At 38.6% G+C, this 14,819-nt stretch overlaps 1 protein-coding gene across 4 annotated transcripts in view; it reads left to right on the top strand.

The window, feature by feature from the left end:
- DOCK9 (dedicator of cytokinesis 9) overlaps positions 1–14,819 on the top strand; it is a 112,986-nt gene that overhangs the window by 2,422 nt on the left and 95,745 nt on the right. The gene's annotated exons all lie outside the window — the stretch shown is intronic.

Here is a 14,819-nt window from a genome sequence, read left to right as displayed (position 1 = left end):
GTAGATGCAAGTTTGCATTTATGTTTTCTTCCTCCTGTTAACATACTGTAACTCTTTTTGTTGAGCATTTATGTTTGGAATGAAATAGTGCTTTTTTAAAGGAGAAATTCCGGTGGGATAGTATTGTTTTTCACTATAGAAGACTCAAAATTGCATCTCTAAGTTTGACAGGTTGACCTGTTTCTTATCTGTTGGAGTTTCTGGGCTTTGTTATCTGAACAATCTCTTAGGCTGACCTGGTGAAAATACGAGTCTTACCAGTGTTAGAGTAGTTGTGGAATGCTCTGTTCAGGTGTGAGACTTTAAAGTAAAGGAGACCCACCTTTCTTCCAAAGCTGCCTCTCAAAGCTCTTTGATACAGCACTTTCCCAGGATTTTTCCGACTGAGTTTTCAACAAATTGTCTTGCTTAAAACATAGTTCAGCACTGGTAACTAAAGGGATCTTACTGTCATCACTTGCTTATGACCAAGTGCTGAGGTTTTCCAGTACTGAAAAACTGCTGCTTGCCATTGACTAGAAGTGCTGTGTAGAATCTGGAGGTAGGAAGGAATTAATTGAAGCTAGTAGTTCATGGTGGATGATCTGTCCAGATCTTTACAACCAGCTATTGCTTCGGACTGTACATCTCTGTATCTGGATGTACTGACCACTGATGCAAAACATCCAGTCATTACTTGCAGTGGCAGATAAATGGGAACTACGAATATCTCTGAGCTTGAGTAGATTCTATAAGTTGCTATTGTGGCTGCTGTTGAACAGTTATATCCATTTTTACAATCAACAATGGATGGCTAGATTAAAAAGGGAAAAGAAAAGCTTTGCCCATCTTTAAATGAGGTTCATTAGATCACATTACTAAAGTATGCATTTTTTTCCTATTCTATTAATGTCCTTGAGATTATATTGATGAAAGAGAACTGAAAACGGCATGTCAGTAGGATAGAGTGGTATATGTTAAATTTTCAGATTGCTCTTCATTGAACCTAAAAGTCAGAGACTTTCAGCCAGCTGACAGACTAAATAACTTGGCTGTGTGGTAAAAAAACATCAAGCAGATGTGGTTTGCCAAGCTAGTTTTCATCACAGAATGAAGCAAGCTGTCTTGTCAGCATTTGACGTCTCATACATTCTCTCTGTTGGATATAGTTTGCTGAACCAACAAGTACAGTTTAGTGGGCTGAAAGGAAATCTTGTTATTTGGCAATCAGCTTTTCACTGTGTTGTAAGGCACATAATGTATTTCTTGATTATTTGGATTCACTTGTTAAATTTTCTGCTTGACAGTAGCATCCTTGCTGAATATCCTCTTGTGCATTGTTGATGTTGTTTTGACTTCAGACTTGTCATGTGACTTAATTTGATGCCTCTGGCCACCCAAATACATTTATGTCTGAGAGGGAAGATTATGGGGATGGCAAGTGTGTCTCTCAAACCAGCAATCTTGCCAAGAGCAGTTTTCAGTGCAGTTTTAGTGTTATACATAATTGAAAGTGATGTCTTTAAGTGATGATGAGTTACTCAGAGCATGTTGCATACAGATCAGTGTCTTGTTCAGTAGTATGTTAATGATAACTCATCTCGGTGACAAAATTACTCTACATTAGGGTTATTTATAATAATATAGCTATATTAGAGCTGACATTTAAGGATAATAAGCAATTAAGATAATGTTTGGCCTATGAAATTTGATCTGCTTTAGCCTAGCTGTGAATAAAATGCCTTTGTCAAATATGCAGATAATGAAAATGATTAAATATGCCAAATAATGCAGCAAAAGTTGTTTCCCCCATGCCAAAATTAATATTATATGGAAGAATTTTGTGATATGGGAAAATAGGATGAAATCTGAGAGACTCCCAAATTGCTCTATACAGTTCTTCTTTTTTATTTGGATATGTAAAATAGGTTTTAATTATTTAAAAGCTAGAACTGTATCTTAAGAGAGTCTTGGGCTTCATACATTAAGTTCAGATACCTGATGGATACCTCTTGAGTTCTAAAACTCTTTCAGAAATTCAGCTTTTCAGACATGGTAGAAAATCAATATATCACAAAGGCAATGCTTGGATCTCCTACTGAGTCTTTGATCTCAAATTCATTGGTATTCTTTCTTTTCTTTATATGAAGACTTATGTCAACTTGGTCCTTCCAGTCCTGATCTCTGCTTCCTGTGAATCTCAACTCTGTAAGAAAAGATGGTGAGGTGCACTCTATGCTGTATTATTGTCAAGTTTTTAATACAGTGTTTCCCCAAAAATACTGGGAGGATTATGTAGTATTTATTTTGGGTTGGCATTTTCTTTTCTGATTCCTGTATCATTTCATATGCTGTGTGCACAGAGGGCTTGTGTGCCTCTCTCCAAAGCAGCTTCTCTGTATGTGATGAACAGAGTATTTGGATCCTCATTAAGTGCCAGATTTCAGTTGTAATGTGTCTAAAAAAGAGGATCAGTGGCTTCCTTTAGCCAAGTAGGAATTCAAAAATGGTATGTAATGCTAAAGGGACGAGGAAGGACTGGGATCTTTTAGAGCTGATGGGTACAGAAAAGCTGGAAACATGGATGAAGCTTGAGCTTTCTGTACATAGGATGTGAAATTGTATACATAAGGAATTTGGAAGCAGCAAATTGTTATGAATGGATGAGTGAAAGCAGGGAGATGTGAACTGACACTCAAGATTTAAAGGAAAAATTGTTGCTGGCAATGAAGATCACCATAACATATTTCATCTTGTAGGAACGTGCTAAAAATGGTAATGCTAATTCAGTCACTCTGAACTGCTGAACTTTCTTTACCTGGGGGAAAAAGCCTAGTACTTGACCCTAAGAAGTTATTTTAGTTTATGGTATGTACTGCATACCTTTTGTAAAGGAAATAAAAAATTCTCAGAGAATAAGATATTTTTAATCAAGGTGCTAATTTTATTTTTGCTAAGTGCAATATATAAACCTTTTTGATTGGCTACAAGGTAGTATTTAGAACACTTCTGGAAAGTCTGATACTGCAAAGAGGACTCATGGGATGCGATAGACATTTCTGTGGTTGTAAAGATTCAGAGGCTGGACTACAGTACTAAAGTTTCTGTTCAGAAATACCATTAAACTTATTTGAATTTTAAAGTTCTTGCTCAGGAAGGCAATTTGAGGACAAAATACAGAACAGTTGAGTTTCTGTGAGAACAGGTAGATGTTTAAACTTTCAACAACATTAGATCATTCTTGTAAGGTGCAATTTCTTTCTTTATTATTTTCTGGAATTTTTTCTTTCCTGCTAGACAAGGATAGTTATGTTTAAGATAGAAGAATAAGTGCTTTATATAAGTAGTTGTTTCTAATACAGCAAATGTCAGATGTACCAGATACTGGTTTGGGTTTTCTGTCTAACGCAATACTGGATACCACAGCATACCTTATCTCTACTCTCTTCCTCCTACTCATGCCCTTTATTCCTCAATCAGGATGTTTCTATCTCAATGGAAGTAGAGCTCATTACACCTACATTTAAACTTGGGACTTTCACAACTCTGTGATTATTATTTTTTTAAGAGCTTGTGCAATAAACTTAAAAGCATGTATCACACTTTTAAGTCATTGGTTATGCTACATTATGCTTCAATGCAAATACTTCAAAAAGGTCTGTAACCACTCATCTTGAAAACTAGACCCTTAGTGTAAACTGTCTTTTCCGTTGCATGGGTGTGAATGCTCAAGTAATTTTTAAGCCTATGTGGTCGTTGGGCTCTCTTGTGAGAAGTGTGTACCTGAGATTAGATGACCATCAGAGATATGAATGTGTATGCAAGATCAACAATTTGTGAACTTGTCAATTTTGCCAGATATTTGTATTTTTTAGGTAACTTGGAGATTCTGCCAAGTTCATGTGGGTCTGCTCTAAAAATAATGAGAGGTTATTCGGAAGTTGTTGAAGCGAACAAGGGGAGGTGAGTTTTCAAGACAGCCAGGAGCTTGATTGTGGCCTCCTGAGAAATGCATAGCCTATATTGCATTTATCTAAGAATTTTTGTAATTGTTAGAGGTGGTTTAATGAGTTCCAGTGGTTCTTTATGGAGATAAAAGGTGCAATAACATCTTCTGCGCTGGTGTTCAGGGAGCTCTCATTTAGACCTGAAGTTTCTGATGGTGGCTGAAGAACTTACTTATGCAATGACTATAAAAAACAATATGTGTTAAAATAATACGTATGTAAAACTTCTTTCCTTTGCTAATGTTTATTTTTTATTTTGAAAATGAACAGTCTCAAGTACTTCATTGGGCTTGGGTACGCCATCATTTTATGAGAGCAAAGACAAATCCATTTTCCCTTGCCCCTCCTCAGATTGTCTGTGTTCATGGAGAGTATTTATTATGCAAGGCAGAAAAGTTGCAGAAGTACTCCATGAATTACACAATGCTTTTCTCATTGAAGTATTTTTTGAAATAACTTATTTCTAAAGACAAGAAAGTACTCCAATAATTTTGGTCATGTAGCTTATTCAAGACCTTCATATAAACAGATAGATTTGTGAAAGGTGGCTTATGTTCTGTCTTAGTTCAGAGACACTGATGTCTTTGGTCTCTTAAATTTAATAATCTATGAGATAGTGGTAGCTATTGCATCTTGAGAAAGCTACAGGGTTTTTTTTTAAATTTTATTTTACTGTAAGTTTTTTTTTTGTGAGAATGAAAGCGAGCATGCATTATCTCAAAACAGAGATTTCTTCTGGCACAAAAAATGCAATAAATTAACACACATTGAAACCTAACCCTTTTAACATTATGGACTAGATTTCTTGTATTAAGCAAGGGCTAGAATTTAATTGGTGGAACAGAATCTGCTTTGGAAAAAAAGTGTGCTAGGTTGTCTGAAGCTCTTCAGAAAGTAATCAGAAGCTCTGAAGGGGTTTTATGAAGAAAACTCTTGTGGACCACAAAGGTTTAGTCAGAGAAATCCAACATCTGTTGCTGGTGTTGTCTTCTACTTACATTGTGACCATTTGGGAGAAATAGCAGCTTTGCTGCAGATATATTAAGAAAATAAAAAGTCTTAATCTGACTGCAAAGATTGAGGGATGGGATTGTTTGTTAGTGTAAGGCTGCATCTGTTACAGCAGTTTGTCATCTCCTCATCTGTGCCCAATGCATCAGGTATAAGAGGAGAAATGGGGAATCCAGGCACTGTCTTCTGCATTCTCCTGCTGGGTTCAGAGATTCCTGGCAGTTCAAGTGAGGGGAAAAATGAGGAAGAAGAAACCAAAAGTCTTTGTTAAAGAGTCTGGATCTGGCACCTTGGGCTGATGAAACTAATCATTCCATTCTCTGACTAGGCACTGTTACCTTGGGCCTAGTGGTGAATATCCAGAATTTAAAAAAAAAAAGGCAGCAGGTAAGATCTCTCCAAGGGATGGGATGCAAAGGAGTGCCACGGTTCTGTCACACAGTCCCAGGCTGACTGAGCCTGGAAGGGACCTTTGGTGGTCATTTGGTCCAACTCTCTGCCTCAAGCAGTGTGACCTAGAGCCAGTTGCCAAGGCTGTGTCCAGGGAGCTTTTGAGTGTCTCCAAGGATGGAGGCTCTACAACCTCTCTGGACAACCTGTGCCAGTGCTCGGTCACCCTCACAGTGAAAAAGTGCTCCCTGATGTTCAGAGGCAGCTCTTGTGTTTCACGTTGTGCCTGTTGCCTGCAGTCCTGTCACTGGGCAGCACTGAGCAGAGCCTGGCTCTGTCCTCTTTGCACCCTCCCTGCAGGTATTTACACACATTGATGGGATGCCCCTGAGCCTTCTCCAGGCTGAACAGTTCCTGCTCTCTGACTGTTCTCATGGGAGAGGTGCTCCAGTTCCTTAATCATCCTTGTGGCCCATTGCTGTGCTCTCTTCAGCACATCCGTGGCTCAAGCAGATTGCAGATTCCAATCTTTCAGACTGGAATACTTGTTGGTGTCAATGTTAATGGAGGCTTTTTCTGGAATTCTAGTTTTGGGTTGGGGCCCTCTCTGAATAGAAAGGCCCATCCCACTAGAGAACCAGCTAGAATTTTTCTTCAGCTCAGTAGCTGATGAAAAGGATGCCAGGTAGCTTTAGAACAACATTTGTAATTCAACCCCTGCAACTATGTCAAAAAGAAAACAAACAAACAAAAAAACATGAAAGTTCTGGATCATTTTTCAATCTGGAGACTGGGAGGAGGAAGAAATAAGTCAGCTGAGGCTGCACATTGCCTAAAAAATCAGATTCACAGTATTTCTGTGGAAAGGTTAAATGCAAAGCAGACCTTGTTTTGTGCAACATTCTCAGTAACAATAGTTCAGAAAGAAAGTGTCAACTTTATAATTCTGAGCAAATCAAGGAAACATGATTTAGACTGTTTTTTTTTCTTCCTGACTGTATTTATGGTACTCATGGAAAATTTCTTCTAGTAACAATTCTAGGGAAGAATACTGGAAAATAAAAAATGTAGGACACAGACTCTATAAACGTAGTCACTTTTCAAAATGATACCTTACTCTTATTAATGTGTTTAAAGTTTTCAGGGAAGAATGAACAGTGTTCGTCCTTACAAGTCAAAATTAAATAGTCCCTTCTGAAGTTTCTTCTGCTAAGAAACATATTTTTCTTCATGCAGTGGAAATATCAAGTGACCTCACATAAAATTAGCTAAGCTAGCTAAATATGCTTTAAAACACAACTTTTCCCCAAACCCAAATAAAACAAAAGAAACAATGCCAAACCACCCAAAATGAAAAAAAAAAAAAAAAAACAACCAAAAACAAGGGAGATGAGCCCATAAATGTAGTCACAACAAACCTGAGAAGGAGTAATGCTGATCCATAGCTGCTAGGGTTCAGAGGAGCCTGTAATATAGATCCATCAGTGTAAATAAATAATCCTTAGCTGCTGCTTTGTGTACTTCTGTGTGTTTTTTGATACTCAGGTGGAGCTATTGACTTAAGAAGAAATGGCATGTTGACAGATACTGATCTGGGTTTGGAAATTTGAGGCATAGATGAAACTGTTTTTAGTACTTCCAGGTACTCTGTGGGTGGGGAGGAGTTGCTTGTTGAATTCAGAGATAAGACAGGAGCTTATATTTTGACTACTATAAAATTATTCTCCCAACAAAGAGTGGGAGAGTTTAAATCAGAATAGATAAAGCTTGCATAATTTGAAGTAGAGAAAGCATTTGAAGATCTGGTTACATTAGTGCAGGATGTAATACATTTCACTTGTTATAACACCCAAATTGTAAAGTAGTTAATTTCAGGAGCCTGGAATTCAATGTGACTGAGTTTATAGACATAAAATTTAGTTCCAGCCTGCAAATCCAGAGCCCCCACTGCCTTTGGATGCTTTAGTTTTGATACGGAGAAATATGATCTTGCTACCTTACTGGTTATCCAATGCACAGCTGCCCTTCTTAGGCTGAAAGGTGTGCTGAAACATACATGAATGAGAAGGTAGATGCTCCACAGAAAGAGCTGGGTGTTTTCCATGAAGAGGTGAATGTCAGTAAATAGTTCTTGTTCTCATTTTAACAGGTTTGTCAAGAAATCAAAAACCAAATGGAAATGCTGTGGGTATCAACATACAGAAAAGAGGCTTGAGTTTTAAAGTGATGGAAGGATAGTCATCCATTTTCCAGTTTGATCACATTGACAATACTATTTCACACTCTGTTCTTTAGTATCCTATGGTCTTTATATCCTTGGTTTCTGAAGAAGTCCTGTCCTTCACCAGGGTGCTGATTCTGACAGAGAATCTTGCCCTTCACTTCATGTCTTTCTGCGCTTGTTTCTAGCCATGTTGGTAAGGGACTAGCAGGCAGCAGAATGATACAGAACTGAAACTTTGTGAAAATAAGATAGAAAGTGGTCTCACCTAGCCCATATCTCATTTTTCCCAGTACAGTGATGTTGTCAAGTGGTATTTCAGACATCCTTCTGCCAGGCATATTTGCACCTACTTGCACTGGCATTTCTGTGTGCAGTGTCATGTTGTCTGATCTCATAGGTAGTTTATGTGAAAATTTTAGTAGTATTTTTGTCTTTAAGGGATGTTCAAGGAGGCCACACTCTCACTGTTTGCTAGTCCAAAAGGGATTTTAAATCTGTGTTGGTCCTCAAACGTCAGTGAGTTTAAAAAGAGCATTCAGGTTAATGAGTAGATGACACGCATCATAATTATTTGAAGGATGCTATTCTAGTTTCCTTCAGAAATTGTCCTGGGATTCTTGCTTGCCAGGCTTGTTATCACTTTAGAGTTATTTGCCTGATATTGTATATGGCTTAATATGGTTGTTATATTCATTTCTTCCCTGCCAGAGTATACAACAGGATCCATTAAGTTTTCCCTCACATTAAATACGAGGTTCCTATTAGGAAAGAAAAATCAAATATTCCTGCTGTATGCAGTCTTGCTGATAAAGTTCAAGGGACAAACATCCAGCATAATATTTTGGCAGCAATTCATCTCCTGTAGGGGAAGTTGGAACTTGTTCCTGGCAGAGCTCGGAACAAAGGAAAGGAGAAAGACCTGAACCTGAATGACCTTCTTAGGCAAATTAAAACTAAAAAAAGGATGTCTGAGGCTAAAGTTTCTGCTGCTCTTACCTGAATACAGTAAGCTTGACAAAAAAATGGATTTTAATTTTTTTCCTAGTCTGCTGTATTGTTGACCATTATTTATTCCATCATGGTTTCATCAGTGTTTCTAAAATAATATCCTGTAATTACTGCCTTGGTTTGTAGCTCTCTAATGGAAATAATATTCTGTTATGGTTATTATATCAGCTACTTAAAATCCCAGAATAATCACTTCAACTTCAGAAAGCTGAAAGTTATGTGACCACTAGATGGAGTTCACTGAGCATATTTCAATATCAGAAATCCTGTGTTATGGCTTGCAGAGTTAACAGGGGTAGGTGTTTTGTGTCTCTTGCTTAGAAATAAATGCTCATTTATTCAGTTTAGATTGGCTTGGTCAACTTCCCAAAGTTCTTTGGGTTGTTCTTTGTATGTCTGTCCTCAAGGCATATTAGAGTTAAGTTTGAACTTATGGCACAGAACTGGCAGATCCCATTGCTCATCTCTGGATCAAAGTGTATTACCCATGTAAGAATGGACCTGTGAGAAGACTGAGCTTTCTGCAGCTCTCAAATATGAAACTTAAAACTATTAGCTAAGATATTTAGCATTTTGCAGCTAGCAGGGCTGTAAATCTGTGTGCATCTCTCCATCAGTGCCCATGTAAGACCGGTCATATGCGTGTGTAAGATTTGAAATAGCATTTCTTAGATTGCTTCATTTATGCCTCCTCACTTCTCTAAATATATAAAAGGCATAATAGACATAAAAAATACCTTGTACGGGTAGGAGAGACTAAATCTTGCTCCAATTTTCATAAGCATCTCCTTTTACTTTTGATGTGATCTTTGACATTTGTGGCATCTTGTGTGAATGATAAACTGCCTCTGGTCTTCAGCCTAGTGCTATACTCATTATTTCTAATGTCATGGTAGCTTTTTGTTTCTGTTGGATGAAAATCTCTTTGTAGGGTCTTGCTGAGTGCATAGATGCTCAGTCAAAACTACTGGGAATTGAACCATGCTGTTCTCAAGACTGCTCCTGGAGTAACTACAATGGCTTTCTTCTGAAGGACGAAATTCTCTTGGAGCTTTTGTCTTTCTGTTTCAGTGGTTAGTGTGTGGCTATCCAGGGTACCACCACAGAATCATGGAAATGCACTGCCTGAAATGCAGATCTCAAGAAGTCACTGAGTGCAATCCTCTGCTCAGAACAGATCTGGTTAGAGCAGGTTGCTCAGAGACTGTGACAACCTGGTTTTAATATCCACAAAGATGGAAATACTTCAACCCCTGTAGCTGTCAGCCTTCATGGCTAAAAAGAAAGTGAATAAATCCTTTTATGCAAATGGAATATTCTGTGTCTGCTTCCTCCTGTTCTGTGACTTTATCTTCAAGAAGAGTCTTGCTCTTCTCTCTAGCTTCCCATTAGGTTTTGCAACAGCAATAAGATTTCCTTTTAGCCTTCACTTAAGGCTGAACTGTGCAAGATCTCTTAGATTTTTCTCATATGTGAAACACCATGATGGCCCTCCATTAAACTCAGTCCAATATATCAATATCTTTCTTGTCCTGAGGAGCCTGCTCAGCATGTTCAACTTGCTGTTCAGCAGGATGTCATCCTTATCCACTCATCCATCCTTATCCACTCATCCAGACCACATCTAGCTCATTGGGGTACAAGGATACTATGGGAGACTATCCAAAGCATTCTTTCACTAACAGTGTTCAGTGTCCAATGCTATCTCCTAGTCCACAGAACCAACCATCACAGCACAGAAGACAAACAGGCTGGTCAGGCATAATTCATCCTGAGTAAATCCATGTGGTCTGCTTGGAACTGATATACATCTCTTACTCTCTATACGTAAAGAAATTCCTTCCAGGAGGGTTTGCATCATAATTTTTCTGGAGATTGGAGGGACTCTGACCAGCTTGTAGTTTTCTGTATTCTCCTTACCATTTTGGAGAGCAAATATGAGGATAACTAATCTGTATTCAAACATGTCCTCTGCACTAGTTTTGACAAATCAAGTGCTTAAGAATTTTAAGACAAAATAAAACTTACTGTTGTGGCCACAGAGAAACTTTCAGCATAGTTTCTTCTTTCTGAAAAAACCTTACTTCTTGGAGAGAATTACCTGGTGAAACTCTTCTGTGAAATCTGCATCCAGCAGTCATTGCAGTAACAGTATTTGCAAAAGGAACCAGCGTGTGAACTTTCTGGTCCTCTATGAACACTCCTGTTAAGTATGAAGTGTTTTATACACACTTCTTTTTACTCTTGCAGGGCTGTTGGGTCTTCAGGTCTTTTCTGTAGCACAGCCTTTTCAGGCAGAAGCGAGTATGTTGCCTTTGAAACACTGTCATTGGATTGTTAAGGCACTCCAAAAATGCCAAGTGATGTTGGTTTTCAACTCTGAGGAGGCTTTAGGGCCCCATATCTAGTGTTCTGAGCCAATGTACAGGCAGCTGCCAGATAGTGCTCCACCTACAAATACTGTCATGTTTTGTGAAAAGCAGAATGCAGTCAGGATGTGTTAAGATCTCTAAGGAACCAGACGTTCAGTCATGTCAAGATGGCATTAGTTTGGGCATTTTAAATGTCATCCATAACTTTGTAAGTGAAAGTACAAGTACGTGCTTCTAATGTTTCAAGAGGTTAAGGATGTTTTTGTGGCTTTTATGCTAGGGCTTAGGTGCTTGAATCCTCCCTGAAGTATGTTCTCTTGCAGATAGGGGGCTGTGTCTTTATGAAGTGTTTTCCTTTGGTAGAGGCTTTTCTGAAGACAGAAGCATGTTTCGTAGTCACCCATTCAATTGGAAGGTCTCCCTAGTTTGACCTCTATCAACCCTCTTAACTGTTCAATTTCTGTCTAGGAGTCTCTAAGTTCTCATTTTGAGACTGAGAATTTTATAGGACGAGCTGAAGATTTTATATCAACCCAGGCTGATTTCCTAACTTTCGTATACATTAAGCATTGTCAAATGGAAACTTGTAAACATCGTTTAGAACTGTCTGATTGCTAGCACACATTTAATTTGTACCTGTGGCATTATGCTTTCTTGGAACTCATTTGGTTGGCAAAGGATTGCTTAACATGTTGATTTGAAATCCTCCAGTTCCCGAGTGCAAAGTGATTATTAGTAATTTACTGTAATCAGAGGAGTGGTTAGGCCCTTAAAGCAATTTTGTTTTTTGGAAGGAACTAGAACTTCTTTATTACTTTTCCAAAGGAACATGTCTCAAAAATACATGATTCTGAATGATCTGGAGCTAGTACAGCTAAATAATTTTTTTGTCCTCCTGGTGCAGTCAGTGCGGCTTGAATATAGTATACAGCAGGGAGGAGCTTGTTGTTCCCCATATGAATGAGTGGTTTGGCTTAGGGGTGTAATGTTTTCAATGTATACTAACACAAATAGCTTGTAAGCCTGCATGCTTTCTGGTGTAGGCCCTTTTTCAAAACCAAGAGAAGGCAGGCATTAGTGTTGTCTCCTCCCTGTAGCCTTACATTCCTCCCCTCCACTCTCTGCCTTATGGAAAAAGACCTTTCCGTAACCCAGGCTCAGCTAAAGGCAGTTTGCAGTGGGTAATTTGCTGCTCATATGTACAGTCTGGGCTTCTTCATGTATTGATTTGTTCTGCTTTGGTATTTTTACTGTTGGATTAAGACTTTTGCCTACCTTGGGCGGTCTTTTACCTCTCTTCAGTGGGCAAAGTGCTGTCAGACCTTTGTAAACATTTTTCCAGCCTCCCGTTTGTCCTGGTTCTGGCCAGGACAGAGTTAATATTTGCAGTAACCAGGAGGGGGCATGGTTAGTTCCCAGAGGTTATTCTCTACCACCTTATGTCATTTTATGGGGACAGGGGAAGGGATCTTTTGCAGTAGGGGTAAGCGTGATGGTGGTTCTAGTATTACCAGGGGCATGTAGTGAGCAATTGTGTCAGTCATTCACCTCTTTCTTGTACACTGTTATTAGTATTGCTGCTGTTACTGTGTTTTCTTATTTAATTACTGTTTCTATCTCAGCCTGTGATCTTTATGCCTCCAGTTCTCCAGCCACCCTCATAGTGGAGAAGCAGGGAGTAGTGAATGAGGAGTGTTTCAATGGCAATGGTTTGAAGTGTTTCAATGGGGACACTAAATTGGGGAATACTTTTACTAAACCGTGACACCATTTCACTTTGAGATGTGATACTGGAGTGAATAATATTGCATTGTGTCACATTGTTGCCTGGATGGCCACTGCTTGTGCAGTGTGGTTGCTCATTACAATTCAATCTCCTTGATGAAGCTGGAAACTTCCACTTTGCACCAAATTAATAAGAAGTCTGCTTGTTGGCAGACTTCTTTGCATTGTATACTGCTCAGATTTCTCCTGCTCCCTGTGGTTTCTTCCTACCCCACGTATCCCCATAATTATTTCACTTTCGAGCTCTATTTGGAATCACAGAATCTAAGCTGAGTTGAATGGGACCCACAAGGATCATAAAGTCTGACTCCTGGCCCTGCACTGGATCATGCCCAAGAATACCTGAGAGCATTGTCCAAATGCCTCTTGAGCTCTGTCAGGCTGGTGCTGTGACCACTGCCCTGGGGAGCCTGTTCCAGTGCCCAGCCACCCTCTGGGGGAAGAACCTTTTCCTAATATCCAACCCAAACCTCCCCTGACACAACTCCAGACCATTCCCTCAGTCCTGTCACGGGTCACCACAGAGAAGAGATCAGTGTCTGCCCCTTCTCTTCCCCTCATGAGGAAGTTCTAGACTGTGATGAGGATGCATTTCATGGTGGTGTTACCATTGTGTTGATCCATGTCCATTTCAGTTGCTGTTTCTAAAATACTGTAGAAACCTGATGCTAAATTTATTCAAGATATAGTTGGAATTAAATTTTCTCTTAATTGTTTTTGAATTAGAACACCTCCCAGGGTCATTTCCAATCTGAGTTAGATTATGGTGTTTGTCTTTTCAAATTAAATTTTTTGTCTTCCTGTTTCTCCCTATCCTAGCTAGTATTTTACTAGTAAGTTAATTTTCTAGACATTTGGAAGAGCTGTCTAGTGCATGATAACTTCTTGTTAACTGACCTGTTTTTCTCATACTCTCTTAAGGTGTAAGCTACTTTTTCTTTTTTTCTTTTTGCTAGAGACATTTGCTATTATAAATTCTTCGAAATTGCATGGAAAACCCTCTAATCAGTGCTTCCTTTTAATGATCTCTTAACTTTTGATACCATGTTTGTAACCTGAACTTTGTCAGGCCTCAGTAATCCTACATTTCAGATGGGAACAAAGTGGGCTTCTGCACTAGAAACAGTTAACTTGAATGTATTTTTGGGGAATGCCTTCTGAGGTAATTCCCATGACTGTTTTCCCTTGCATGTTTGTAAGGATGTCATTATCCAGCCTTAGTGAATGGAGCACTGCATTTCCCTCCCTGACCTACTTCTTCTTTTCAAAGAGGTACGATAAGTAGGGAGACATTGCTGTGCAAGGTTCATGGTTATGTATGAAGTATCTCTGTCCTTCATAGCAGAATTGATGCCAAATTCTTCACCATGACCTTCCTTTGTTCTCCCTCATGATAAAGCTGTTCATTATTAGCAGAACTGCCTTAAAACAATTGGTATTTCTCCCAGTACGAGAAATGGTCTAACTTCTGCCTTGCTGAATATGGGACTGACAGGAACTACTTGGATCACTGTCAAGTATTGTTGGGTTTTGGGTTTTATTTAATATGTGTCTGCATGTTATTATGTTTTATCTAGGTTAGAAATGTAATGAGAAGCATGTTGACATGTATTAGCTCGGCAGATGTTAGGGAAAAATGCTATTAAGTAATATTAATATTAATTAATATTATAAGTAATATTAATATTAATATTATAAGTAATATTAATATTAATATTTCAGCTATATGCTGAAATATTTCTTGTGAAGTATCATTATAGCTTGCAAATATTTCCTTGAGAAGAAAATTTTCATGGGGACAAGTCTGTAGCTGACATCTTGAATCTGTTTATCCCCTCCCTCCATGCTTTTAATTTAGCTTGTTTTAACTCCACTGCAGCAATTGTGATTCTCTAAGTTTACTTTTTCATCCAGTTTTACAATTTGGTAAGTAAATAAGTGCTTTCAGTTTAGCAGAAATATAAAACTCACCAGCACTCTCTGATGGGGTGATACAGCACTCTTGTGATGTGGATTGGGACGGTTGTTTTTTTGCAAATTGCT

Source organism: Motacilla alba, chromosome 1 (assembly GCF_015832195.1).
Source record: "Motacilla alba alba isolate MOTALB_02 chromosome 1, Motacilla_alba_V1.0_pri, whole genome shotgun sequence".
NCBI lineage: Eukaryota > Metazoa > Chordata > Aves > Passeriformes > Motacillidae > Motacilla > Motacilla alba.
Note: the sequence above shows the minus strand (reverse complement) of the source record. Positions and strands in the feature narration are given on the sequence as shown.